General features: G+C 53.2%; 1 protein-coding gene across 1 annotated transcript in view; it reads right to left on the bottom strand.

The window, feature by feature from the left end:
* The window catches only part of DMTN (dematin actin binding protein), a 35773-nt gene extending 29956 nt beyond the window's left edge, over window positions 1–5817 (bottom strand). The window contains exon 1 of the mRNA XM_074940324.1: window positions 5669–5817. The gene's annotated coding sequence lies outside the window, so the exon portion shown is untranslated. The remainder of the gene's footprint in view (window positions 1–5668) is intronic.
* Between the last annotated feature and the right edge of the window lie 8270 nt (window positions 5818–14087).

The following is a 14087-nucleotide window of genomic DNA, read 5'->3' as shown; positions in this document are numbered from 1 at the left end:
TTGGGCTGCTTTCAAACCGGTGCCCTTGGGAGCAAAAATCTACTTTTCTTCTGAGATGTTTTCCTCTTGACCCCATACGATAGATCCTCGACCTGCCTGTTGCCTATGTCCTCCTCTACAGCCATACCCCGCTTTCCACCTAACACGACACTACTCTGCAGGCCTTGCTCTTCCTCCTCTACCTCATTCACTCTCTGCACAGAGAAGTTCTCCCCGAGTTGCAAACAGTGCAAACCCTTGTCTCATTCCTGTTTTGGCCTGGGAATCAGCTGGTCCCAGGTGAGGCTTCTGAACTCCCTTATGATACAAGGGCCTCTGGGAGCATCCCCAGACGCCCAAAACTGCATTTCAATTTGCAACTGTAGGGAGCCAGTTGCTGTGAGGGAGTCTATGGCTGGGGGAAGGGGAGCTGTGCAGCTGTGGAAGCAGCCTGCCTGCCAGCCTTGTAGCTTTCCTGTTAGTCACAAAATTGTGTCTCTGTAGGAAATGGACATTAAAGGCCTGGACCTACTGCATTTCTGTGCCCACCTGGAATGGGCTCCGGATGCAGCCCTGAGAGGAGAAAAAGAACTGGACTGGATTTCTGAGCCCATGGGGAATGGGCTCAAGAGAGCTGGGGAACTCATTTGTCAAACACAGGTCCCCAGAACATCCAAATTCCTCACCTGGCAGGGGCGGTGAGTTATATGGGCCCGTGGTGCCCGTGCTCCAGGAATATTCAGGACCCAGGGGCCCGGCTCCACCAATTTGCGGGGCCAGGTCTCTCCCCTGGCCCTGCCTGCTGTCCCCACGCACCTGCCCTGGAGCATCTCCTGACCCCGCCTGCTGCCCCCAGGCGATTTAAAAGGAGCCCCGGCCGCCACTGCCACCACCGGCAATATAGTGGGGCTATGGCGCCTTCCTGCCCACCCTCGCGCCGCACTGCTCCCGGAAGCAGCCGACGCATCCCTGTGGCCCCGGGGGGGGATGTGTATGTCCGCGCACTGCCCCCACCCTGAGCGCCAACTCCACAGCTCCCATTGGCTGGGGGCGGTGCCTGCGGACAGCGGCACATAGAGACCCCTCCCGACATCCCCCACCTAGGAGCTGCCTTAGGTTGCTTTTGGGAGCCGCCCGAGGTAAGAGCCGCACCCCTCACCCTCTCCCACACCCCAACTCCCTCACAGAGCCCGCCGCCCTCATCCCCTCCTGCACCCCAATCCCCTGCCCCAGCCCAGAGCCCGCACCCCTCCCGCATCCAAACTCCCTCCCAGGGCCTTAGGCAGGTATGGGTGGAGCAGGACTTGGACCCGTTCTGGGCACCACCAAAAATTATACAAACCTGCCGCCCCTGTCACCTGGATGCTTGGTTCGGAACCTCAGAGCACAAATGCTCATTATATGCCCCAAGGTCTAACCGCAGGGCCGAAGCTGGGGTGCTAATGCCTTGTTTAGTTGCCTATGCATGAACATTTAGCCCTGAGCATTAAAACGCTAAAACCAAAACATTTTAAGCAGCCTCTCAAACCAGTAATAGGCCAGCGCAGCCCAGCAAGATCCCCTTAGCAGAGCCCAGCCAGACGGCTCTTATTAATCTGTGCCTGGCTGGCACCAGCATCCTGGCCTATACTACCAACACCAGCTCCTGCCAACCAAGTGCCAGCTTAGAATACCTTAGCTCCACACGAGCAGCACCATACCCCTGCTGCCCCACATCACCAGCAGCACCCTCGGGCCAGCACATGCCCAGGCTGTCTGTGGGGCCTGCATTTCGGAAGCCACTTATGAAAAATACACATTTTGTCGTAGCTGGCAGTGATGCTTCTGGCATTGGAGGGTGAGCATCCTCACTTAGCAAGGCTGTCCCCTTTCCAGGTGCCTGGGAGGAGGAAGAGGCCGGACAGAAGGAAAGAAAGAGCAAAGCACCAACAGCCAGGGAGGGAAGGGAGGGAGAAAGCAAAGCAAGAAGAGGATGAGGAAGGAAAGGCAGGAGGAGGTAGAGTTGATGCTATTAACAACATACCAGCTGAACTCTAGTCCCCGCCGGTTCTGCACACTCGCTTGCTGCAGGTTGGGTTAGTCCTGGGCACAGGCACCAGAGTGGAACAGCATCTGCCTGGAATGTGCCCTCCCACCCCTCATGCCTGCCGAGCCATGGCAGGGGTCAAGTACGAGCTCAATGAGATTGCACGGCAGCCCTCTTGACTCACCCAGCTGGGGCTATGGAAGCCTCTTCCAGGAATCTCGCATGGTTTCCCAGCCCGAAAAACAAGCCGAGAACGATAACAACAACAAGCCCCAGGAGCCCAGAGAACTGCTCCCCTGCCCTCTCTTGCTGCAAAACGCCTCTCCTTCCCCTCCTTCTGCCTCTTGCTTGGGAGTATCCCAGCGAGTCCTCAGCCGGCTGCCCTTGCTGGGTTCAGCTGCTGTGCTGTTGGCGTGTATCTGACAGCATGACAGTCCTGTGTGTGTGTGTGTGTATATCTCCCAGCCCCAGAGGCAGTGCCTGCAAAGGATCGAGTGGTGATAGCAATGTGGATTTACAGAGCCAGTCAGAGCGTGTGTGTGTGCAGCTCCCCACCTCTGCTGCTGGCTCAGTCCATTTCTGAACAAGAGGAGAATTAACCAGCATCATGACGAAGCAGTATTTGTGAGAGGTGGCGGCTCTCCATCTTGCTCTCTCTCCCTCCCTCTGTTAATTTTTGTTGTTGCAAAATAAAATGAAATAAACGCTCTGTGCCGGTGCCAAAAATAACATGGCAGAATGGAAGGGAGAGGAGTGGGTTGGGGAGCAATGGGTAGAATTCCCCCCCCAGAAAATTCAGGCAATGCAATGTAAAGGAAACAGGCTGACAAACGGGATGTCATCCTGCAGAAATGGCTTTGCTCCAGCTGGCTATAGCTCATGGATAGTGTACGTCTAGACCCACCTTTCCTCCCACATCACCCCACCTTGCCAACTGTTGGAGTGCAGCTGCCTCTGGGGTGGAAGGTGGCAGCTGGCTAGGACTCAGCACTATAACACTTTAGGTTGATAATCGTATCTGTATGGACACTAGAGACCGGCTTCGGACTTGGATCAGATCTCCCACAAAGTTCCAGGGGGGTTGGAGCAGGGAGGGTGAGTCACAGCCCTCTCTAAGGAAGCAGAATGCAGACCCCATGGTGGAATTTGGCATGGACACTGTGGCTGACACCCCATCTCATGGAAAAGATGCTGCAGGATCTGTAATGCCCATAAATGACCTGGGGTTTGGTGTCGCACCTGATCCAAGAGGGAGTGCCTCCAGCACCCCTTTGCACAAGGCTGGGGAACCCATTCACTGATGACCCTGAAGAAAGAGCATCCTCTGCTGAATCATCAGCACCAACTTTGGCAGCAGCTTAGATTTCCCTGGGAGGTCTCCCATCCATGTCCCATCCAAATCCACTGCGCTTAGCACAGTGATCTGGGTTCATCTCTGGCTTGAGATGCCAGAATGCATGTTTCCCACGGATGCAGGACAGGGGCCTGCTATTTCAGATCACATGCAAAGGGACGGGGACCCTACAGGTAGGCCCTGATGGGGTGGAAACATTAATGGCCTCATTTTCAGAGGCGCCTACAGCTCCAATCCATTGCAGGTGGCGTTTGCGGGTGCTCGCCGACTATGAAAACCAGGCCCTAAGCTCTCCAGAATACCCCTCGTGGCTCCACAGAGCCAGGAAACAGGGGCTGCTACGCCTAGCAAGGGACCTGTCCTCTGACCTTCCTGAGCCTGTGACTTCCCAACCTGGCATTCTTTGCAGTGCCATGTTCCCAAATAAATCCAAGGGCTCCCCCTTCAGGAGTTCCTTTGCAACAACTGCTTAATCATCATCGGTTGCAAGTGCACTGGACAACACAGCTGGGGGAAAGCAAAGAGCAGTAGCCTCTCTCCCCACACAGCTTGAACAGCACAGAACTGGGGGGCGGGGGGCAGGGAGGGAAGTGGCTCAGAGACTAAATAGTCACCGACAATTCTGCAGCTGGAGGTGCGGGGGCAGGTGTTCCTGATCTGACTCTAAGACCACCAGCTGTCAGGGAGCAGGCCACCTCCAGAGAGCTCCGTGTGAAATGGAGACTATCGGAGATGGATGAGGGAGGGTTCAGGCCTCTCTCTGTCTCTAGCAGTATCCCAGCTGTCCACATACACTCGGGACATGCAGGGAAGCAGGTATAGCAAGAGGAGGCCAATAATGACAAGAACACCACTTGGCATTTCTCTGGCACCTTTTACCAAGAGCCCTCTGCAAAGGGGAGAAATTATCAGCAGCCATGTTGAGACACTGCTTTGCCCAGTTCTACCGTATGGGCATAGTACCCAGCCACTAGACCCCATGCTCGCCCAGAAACAGGGATAACACTGCTGTCCTGACTCACACCCTGCTGCTCTAACCACACACCCCACCCCCAGCCACAGCCAGGAATAGAAGCCAGGCGCCCCATAAATGATCAATAGTCGTCCGTCGCGTGGCCAATGTACTCATGCGAACCCTGTTTCTCATGCATTAAGAATGCTGCAAAGTCCACTAATGTCTAACGCCTCAGAATATGATGGTCAATAAGAGGAGCTAATGAAATCAGCCCAGAAATCAGAGGCGGGAAACTTCAACCCAGCCCCTCCTGTTCCATCGATTAACAAACCAGACTCCCTGCAGGGGCTCTTAATCCATTGGGCCAGGATCGAGACATGCACGGCCCAGTTTCAGAGCTGCCCTCCCCAGGGGTGTAGTTCTAGGGTTCCTTACCGCTCCTGGTGATGGGCAGTGCGACCTCACATGCAGTCCCCTCTGTGGGGGCAGGGTGCTGAATGCTCAGACTCTTGTTCCCTCAGAGAGCCCTGGGGGTTGCCAAGGAGGAGCCACAGGGCCTCAGAGGACTAAGCAACGAAAGCAACGCAGCCTCGTCTACCAGCAGAAATCTTCCGGGTGATGTATCTGTTCAGACAGCCTCATCTCCAAACCCGTCACCTGGGCTGGGCTGTCAGAGCTTCGTGGGGCCCCCGAGGAACGGGTGTGGGTGCTCTGCAGTCATTGAAACAGGGATGGAAGTCACCCAAGCCCTTCTGGGGAGAGATGGATTCTTAGCAGTGGATTCTCAGCCCAGGTCTGGGGCTGGGAGGTGTTATTAAATAGATATGTACAGGAGAGGGACATGCAGACACACTGTCGCCTGCCCTGACAGACATTGTCACTCAGACCCATGCACACACAGTCCCAGCACCACACTTAGTCCATCAATGACACACCCTGTAATTTTCACTCCAGTGAAAGAAGTGGGTCAGAGCCCACGAAAGCTTATGCTCTAATACATTTGTTATTTAGACAATTTAGTTATTTATTTACTTTAAGGTGCCACAAGACTCCTCGTTATTTTCACCCTCCCCTGTGACCGTGCCTGCTTTGTAACTGGATTAACCGATACTGCATGTGTTCCCTACCGCCCCGGCGATGCGGGACCCCCCCAGCCCAGCACGGTGGAGCCCTCTGTACCCCTATGCTTGGGACCTCTGCCACCCAACTCTGGCCTCCCCCGCGCAAGCAGGAGCAGCCAGCCAGAAACGCAGCCTTCTTCACTTGACAACCACAGTGGCCGTAGGTGTTGGGTGGGGAGGGGGGGATGGCAACAGGAGAGGCAGAGGAGAGGGACACAGCAAATTGGACCTACCTTCAAGGGAGCCTGTCCCTAGCTGCAGGCAGGTTCGCCCTTCCATGGGGAGCCATCCCTGCTCTGAGCATCTCCTCCCCGCCGCTGCACGTTGCTACGGCGACCGCCCCTCTCAGCAACCCGGGCTTGAGTGAGCAGCAGCAGCAGAGCTGGCGAGGAGGGATAATCTGCAGCAGCTCCTTATTCCTCCCTCAGGCTCCCCGGTTGCTTGGCATGTGAGTGGCCATGGAAGGGCCAGGGAGAGAATTCAGTGAGGGCCCCGGGGCTCTTTGGAAGGGGGCAAGTTATTCCCTGTCCCTCGGAGTGGCTGGGAAATGAGACCTTTCCCTCTCCATGCTCCCTGCCCCACAGCCCTTGCACCGGTCAGAGCTTTAAATCTAGGCTAGGGACTCCCTGGATTGGCCTAAAAGAAGCCTCCCCAGCAGCACCTTCCCCACCACACCCTGTCATCAGGATGAACCCAACTCTGCACCGGGCCACGCGGTGTTGCCATGGGGAGGATTGTGATACAGGGCCTAATTTGTACAGAAGAGTCCTGTGTACACCCAGAGACAGAAAGACACAGGGAGGTCCAGGTACACCCATTCTCTCTCTCTCTCTCTCTCACCCATCCACTCACACAATTTCTCCATTGTGGGTGTCTGTCTATTTGTCACACTGCCTACACCCACCCTGCTGTGCAGATATGACACACACAGAGGATGAATTGCAGGAGTTTTTCTCCCAATTATTCACTGTGGCACAGGCCTGGGGTGTGTCTCTCTCACACCATCTACACAGGAGCGATCCCTAGGCACACACACGAGTACACACCGTGGCTTCAGTAGCAGTGGTACTGCCTGGTCAGTATTTCATTTCCCTCTCTTTTCCTCCTTCCCCCAGTCGCAGCAAGAGCCTGTGTGAGGGGCCGGAGGGGACACAGCAGAACGAATGCTGGGTAAGTGTGGAACAAGCTTTCGAGACTGTCCCTGACAAACTTAGCATGCCTTGCCAGCCCCACGTGACCCTCCGTGTGGTGGCGTTCAGTGATCGCTGAGGGCTTGCTGGAGCTCTGCTATCATCCGTGTCCAGGGTTCCCAGTGCCCCCACCCAGACTTTCTCTGTGGGAAGCTCAGCCTTTAAAGGCACGGTCCCCAGTACCACGAGCACATGGCCTGTGCTGGTTTCATCCCCGGGTCCCCACCTGACTCCCCTTGCCTAGCCCCTGTGCTGGTCTCACTCCCTGTGCCCACGAGCGGCTCCCTCTCCCAGCCCTGTGCTGGTTTCACTGCCCCCTGCCCTGAATTTTGTTTTAATTGTCAATGCAAACATCTGTTTGGGTTTCCTGCCATGTGTTTGCTGCCTGGTCATTGTACCATTAGGTTAGTGCCTGGGAAACAAAAAGCAACAGTGACTGGAAACCCTAGGACCCCTCTGCGTCCACTGTACAAACACCACACCTGGAATTCCCTGTCCCTGCCAAAGGCTCTGAGCTGGACAGACTGACACAGATGCTCTGGGAAGTTCCTGATCTGAGCACGAAGGAAAAAATCCCAGACACCTTCCCCTGACAACCAGCCAAACACATGACGGAATTAATTGCCTTTTCCACTCCAAGCCACGGAGATTGCAAAACGCTGGAGCCCCCTGATGCCTGAGATGGGTGGGCTGCTGTAGGGTGAGGTACTCCAGGTGCCTATGGGGGTGTGAATATGTGGCAGGCAATTGCCATGCAGTGTACAGGGGCAATTCACAGGGATGAATGGACACATCAGAACCCCACAGAGGGCCCCAGAGAAGCCTGGGGTTTCTTGTCTGTATGATAGTTTCTGTCCAGCTCCCAGAACACATCTGATCTGTGGTTCTTTGCATTCATCTTTGATCATTTTAAAGGTCTCTCCAAATTGGGTGCAGTCCTAGGGCTCCCCGTGAGTGGGGGGGCCAGTGGCAGAGTTGGGAATGGAACCCAGGAGTCCTGCCAGCATCACTGGACTCTCAGGCCTGATTCCCCATTGCCCTGCACCTGGTGCAGCTGTTTACACCTGTGCAAAGCGAGCGTGAAATGCCACGTTTGGATTTAGTAACATGTCGCACTCACAGGGTGCTCGTTCTGCACAGGAATAAGGTGCCTTTCAGCTCCTGGCATCAAGTTACCAATATGCATTAAAGAGCATTACAGCAGCACTTACATGCTCCACCAGATCTCCTGGGTATGTGGGGCCTCGGTTAGGCAGCGTGGTGCCCCTGGGACTCCGTCATGGACCAGCACCCACCTTCTTTTCTCTAGGATCTTCTCCCTGCCCAGGGAACCCTGGCAAACGGCTCGGCTTACCCTGGCTGCCCTGCCCACTGGGATCTGCCAGCAAACTCATGCAGTGGGAATCTTTCCTGGGCCAGGGCGGAAGCAAGCTCCTACCTCCCTCTTCTCAGTCACAAACCTGTTTGGTTTGGATAGAGCCAGGTGCTGCTGAGCCAGCCTAAACATTAACGTAGTTATTAATGCGCAGGGAAGACACTGAGAGAGGGCAAAGCTGGGAGAAAGCAGCAGAGGAATAGAGCACTGGTATAGTTACCCCAATGCAAGGGTCCCTAGTGCAGACAGGCTCTTGGGTACGCCAGGCAGAGAAGGACTCAGGAGCCCAGAGTGATAACGGGATCCCAGCATACCACAGTCCAGGTGAAGCAGTGTTAATTGCACCAAATAATCGCAGTGACAATTGGCCATGGGCCAAGGTACCACCATGAAGACCCACATTCCAAGCTCCAGAAGTTTAGCGGTGCTTGGAGCTGGCTTTTCCTATCCCCCACATTCATGGTCAGAGGCAAAGGGCTGGACAGGATAAACCCAGTTCCCAGAGAATCAGGAGGACCCAGCCTGAGCCTCTTCCTCTCCCCTCCCCTTGTCCTTCTCTCAAATCAAATCACTTGCAGAACATCATCATTGCACTCTCAGGGGCAGGGCGCACAGCCCTGTCTGGAACCAGTCCCAGCTGGCGTTTCATTGGGAGCAGAGTGGGGTTGCCGCTTGGATCCTTCTGGAAGCCAGTGTCTGTTGTGTCCAAACCTATTGCTGTTCCTGCTCCACCTTTAGCATTAGCTCCCCACCTCCGGTGCTGCTGATGCCTCGGACGCTGAGTCTATGGTAGATCGCGACAGAAGCAGAAGGGACTGTACCACGTACAGCCCTTTACACCCATGCAAACCAAACACAAAACATGCTGCTCGGGTGGTACTTTCCGCTCCCTCCTCACGCACTTTTCACTGGTGGAAATGACTGCACAAGGCGCAGTGCCGTGGGGAATTGGGCCCTGGGAATCCAGTTTCCCTGGGACTGACTAAAGCAAACTGCCCCCATCTAATTGAACACCTCCTCTCTGCCCCACCAAATTCAGTTGCCGACCAGACCAAAGTGCCCTGAAACTGGGACTCTCCAGGGTTCCTGGGACCAGTGCCTAGAGCTAGATTTCTCCTTGCTGGAATTGCCTGTCCTCTGATCCTGCGATTGCTTGGAGCAAGTGGGGCAAAACAAGAGGCAGGTTATGCTTTGCAAACTCATCAGTCAGCCCTGGTTTTTGCGAACCCTGAAGTGGGGCAGGTTCAGATCTGGGGTCCATTTGTTCCATCCCCCTCTCTGCCCCCAACGCTCGGGGTGGGTGGCCTCAGGGGAGACGCTCCCGGGGTTCGGGCTCATCTCTAATTTGCCTCGCTGGCATCTGCTCTTTCATTCCGACCATGCCGGCCTCCCCGACTCGCATTCCCAGACTCCCTGCCCCACTAACTTTATTAATTGCATGAGAGGTGCCATTATTACTTCCCCTTCCAGCGAGTTAATCTCACCAGCATTGAGACCCTTCCATCCCCAGCTGGGTCCCAATGCACCTCCCACTCCACACACCCCTCCCTGCACACATACACACACACACACAGACACAGACACACACACACAAGACCTTTCAAGCTACCAGCCAGAGTCGGCGAGGAACTAAGCGGCCCGATGAGAAAAGCCTTGGGAAAGACATTTTGCTTTTAACTTGGGGGCCATCATGCTTTGCAGGATGCTGCCGGGGTGGGATATCCTTGACTGCACTTTTTGCACAGAAAGACATTCCAGTCCCCTCCCCTCCAGCCCCCGCCCCTCCCCTCTCCAAGTCTCACCTCAAAAAACAAGAAAGAAACAGTGTGAGTTTTTTCTTCCCCAGCCATAATTAAAAAGGACTCACCCTTCAGACTCCATTCTATACGGGGAGGTCAAGAAGAATGAGAAGGGAGGGGGGGAATAAAATAAAAGGGGGGAAGGGGATGGAAAGAAGGAAAAAAAATTAAAGCAGAGATTACACAAAGGGAACTCCCCCACCTTTGAAGCTCTGGCTAAATAGGGGTGTGTGTGGGGGTGGGAGGGAATGGGGAGGCAAAACCAGCCCTTTTAAAGCCTTCTGAGTTTAAAGAATGTCTCGAATTCCTGTGGAAACAAGAACCAAACTCTATGAGGCCGAAGGGAGAAAAAAAAAACAGCCCCTAAAACAGCCCCTGTGCTAATTCTCTGACTGTCACACCTGGGAGCGGGCTCCTGGCCTTATTGTTAGCCAGTAATTACTGGGTGTTGCATTTCCCTCCTGCTTTAAAGCTTCATTTAACTCAAACTGTTATAATTTTCCCTTTTTCCACCCGCTCTCCCTCCCCCTCACCCTACCTCAGCGGCATCCCTGCCGCATTATATTTGTGTAGCTTTGTAAACGGCTCTTTTTAGACCCAGTTAAAGGATTAAGATTCTTCATCCCCGTCCGCCCCGTCATTGTGAGAAGGAAAAGCAATTACAGGGAGCGGTCAGACGGCGCGGGTCGGGTGGTGGTGGAAGAGGCGATGTGGCTGCAGCAGTGGATTTGGGGTGTCCATGGAACTCACTGCAAGCCACCTCAGGGACCAGGCCCCTTAAGAGTTGGATGGCTGTCATTGACTTCAAAGGGAATCCTGGGGGCTTAGCAGCATTGAAAGCAGTCCTGAAATCATAGAAATTTAAGGCAGGAAGGGACTCCAAGAGGTCACCCAGTCCATCTACTCATGCTGAGGAAGGACCAAGTAAACCTAGACCATTCCTGACAGGTGTTTGTCCAACCTGTTCTTGAAACCTCCAGTGACGGGGATTCCACCACCTCCCTGGGCAGCCTGTTCCTGAGCTTAACTCTCCTTATGGTTAGAAAGTTGTTCCTATTCCTAATATCTAACCTAAATCTCCCTGGCTGCAGATTAAGCTGATAACTTCTTGTCCTACTTTTAGTAGACATGGAGAACGATTGGCCCTGGCTGGCAGTGGCAAGCATGTTCTGTTAGGAGAATCAGATATCTCTGAGCTCAGTTATGCTGGAGTAACCGCATTAAGTCAGAGGAGCTGCTCTGGATTCATGTTGGTGTCCCTAAGAACAGATCCTGGCCCGAAGCCCTATACCTTTCTTCATGGCCATGTCAGCGCACCAACTCAGCCTGTCAGGTGGACTCTGCTCTGCTGTATGCAGTATTGCCAACTCCAAGCATTCAGAAACCATGAGTCAGGGCCCACAAATTCATTAGATTGGTTTAGAAATCATGAGATTTAAAATATCAGTATTTGATAGGATCTGTTTACTGGCCTTCTGGCATCAGAGCTGGCAGGGATCTCCTTTTTTCATCTTTTCTCCCCAACCGGGAGTGCTAGAGACATGCTATTTTTGAAAATGAAAGCTGAGGTTCTCATGTAATCACATGACTCCTGGAACCGGGGCTTTAAGATAAGCTCCAGAGCTGGCAGTATTAACAGAACAATAGGAAAGCCACCATGAAATGCCAGGATATAATGCCCTTGGCGGGGAGTGCTGGGGACATAGGCTGAATACAAGGGTAACAGCGTGAAATTTATTGGCCTGTGATATACAGGAGGTCAGACTTGATCTAATAATCCCTTCTGGCCCTAAACTCTATGACTTTATGAAGTCAGAAACCAGAAGAAGCCAGAACCCCAAAAGGTAATTTTGTTACTCACAAAAGGGCAAGATCGCCAAGTGGTAAAACCAACAGAAGCCTCTGCACTACAGCCGCCACCATTGCAAGGGCTGCCGTGGTGGTGACATGTGGCCTCCCTTCCCTGGCATATCCAAGGCCAGTTGGTGGGAACTGCCATTTCACCAGTACTTCCCAACAGCAGACCTGGTCTTGGTAATCTAGAGTTGTGCTCAGACCACCCAGCTCCCATCTGAAAGCAGAAGACTTCCAAGTGTGCTAGAAGTGGTCTCTGCTTGTGCTGCTTTCTTTGGTTAATTTAACAGGAAATTGGCATTTAAAATAAAGCATGTTCATTATAATCATTATTATTGCTGTAGTCCCTAGGAACTCCAGTCAAGGATCAGGGCCCCATTGTGGTCGGCGCTGTACAGACACAGAACAAAAAGACAGTCTGCAAAGTGCCCAATCCACCCCTTTGAATACATTCTCTCTCCTTTGCTGTTAGAATCTCAGAGGGGACGCTGCAATTTGGCTTCTGAAAATACGTTTGCTTCCAACAACCCCAGCGGGGTTTGCATTCCGCCCTCCCTGAGTCACAGCAGGGAAGAGAGCAGCGGGCACCTGGCAATCCTGGGCAGCAAGGTGGGGGAAAGAGGACGGTATCTCTGCAGGGGAAGCTGGAGACAGGAGCACTGCATCAGCCCCCAGAGCATGGTGTTGAAGCCTCTTTCCCAAGAACAAATTAACCCGCTGTCTGATTGAATGATGCCCCCTCCTTGTGAGACTCATTTCAAATTGCCGGTATCCTGTGCCCCTGACCATGCATAGACACACATGGCATGCAAATCCCCTCTAATGGCATCCACCCCTTGGGATTAAGGCCTGGCGGCGTCACCCTGATGGTGCACACTGGGCCCTTCATGCTTCGATGGGGGGTAGGGAGGAACGGATGGACAGGAGGCAGAGCAAAGCTCCCTTTTGTGTGTGCACGGAAGCCACCTTGCTTTGCTCCTAATTTGCTGCTGATTGATTGGAGTCTAATGTTTCCCTTTCAGGTGCTGTCTCCACAGACACGGCCCCTCTCACCTCATTCCCAGGAGCTAGAGCCAGTTTCCAGCCAAGGAACAAGAAGAGGTATTATCACCTTTGGGCGGGCTGGCTGGTCCTCTTCTGGCCCCAGCTCCCCTCCTCTCTGCTCCTTCCCCAAGGCCCCCACTTTCAATCAGCCCCTGCGGCCCTTTGATCTCACAGAAATCCCTCTGTGTCTAAAGAGTAGCCAGGTATTCAGCCTGACCCAGCTACAGTTAGTGCCAGGAAGGGGCTTTTCCCATTTCCTTGCCTTAAAGAGACACCATCGCATAGAACCTTGCTAAAGGTCTGGTTCAAACATGATGAGCCAGCTCTCTCCTCCTCAAAACAAAAACAAACAAACAAAAATCACAGGATTGGCTTAAAAATCATGAGATTAATTTTTTAAAATAATTGTTTGTTTTTTAATTTGCTCGGGTTTTGGGGGCCTTTTTGTGCTTTTATCCACAGCTACAAAAGTTAGATATTTACTTAAAACCCCCAACATGGTGTGATCACATGAGTCTGAGAGCTGGGGCTTTACTGTCCGTGCACAGCAAAGCACAAGTTTTATTTGCAGCAGAGGCTGAAGTCTCTTCGACTTCAATGGGACTTTAGCACATGCTTAACTTGAGGCATGAGCTACAAGTGCTTTGCTGAATTGGGGCCTGATCCAGAGCACGTTGAAACCATTTGGAAGCCTTTCCAGGGACTTCAGTGATCAGCCCGTCACTCACGCTAGGTCCATCAGGGGAAACCTGATAAAAATAACCAAGGATGCGGCAGTAGAAAAATCTCCATGGTTCTTTCTGAAAAGCGCGGCTTGCTAGAGCGTAATGCTTTTCTGCAAGGCTGGGACTAGCTTCTGATGACAGCTAAATTGGGGGGCTTTATTCACTTCAATGGGAGCTGCAGGTACTCAGCACCTCTGGAAACCAGGCAAAGGTGCCTCAAGATTATGGATTTTAAGGCCCTTTAAGGGACTGCTGTGATCATCCAGTCTGGTCCCTGCATCAAGATGAGCCAGAAAATTCCACTCAGTCAAACTCAGTCAGTGCAGAGAAGCTAGTGCATCTCAGAAAGAGCCTTTTACAGCCTGACTCTGTGCTCACTTAGACGAGTGTAAGACAGAAGCAACCCCCTGAAGTCAGTGGAGTTGCTCCAGTGTAAGAGACAGCAGAACCAGAGCCCTGGTCTTGATGTAAGGATTCAATACTATGGAAGATTTCCCCCACCCCTTGGCACTTCAAATCAATGACCTCTCCTGTAAATGCTCACCCAAGGTCACGGAGCAAGACACGGACAGAGCCAGGAATAGAAGTCAGGCCTCTCGCCAGTTCGAATCACAAAACCACTGTTCCTCTCTGGTAATAGAAGACCTCACCATGGCACTCTGCTC

The sequence above is a fragment of the Natator depressus genome, chromosome 26, assembly GCF_965152275.1.
Source record: "Natator depressus isolate rNatDep1 chromosome 26, rNatDep2.hap1, whole genome shotgun sequence".
Taxonomy (NCBI): domain Eukaryota; kingdom Metazoa; phylum Chordata; order Testudines; family Cheloniidae; genus Natator; species Natator depressus.
The sequence above is the reverse complement of the archived record's forward strand: the minus strand, read 5'-3'. Positions and strand labels throughout refer to the sequence as shown.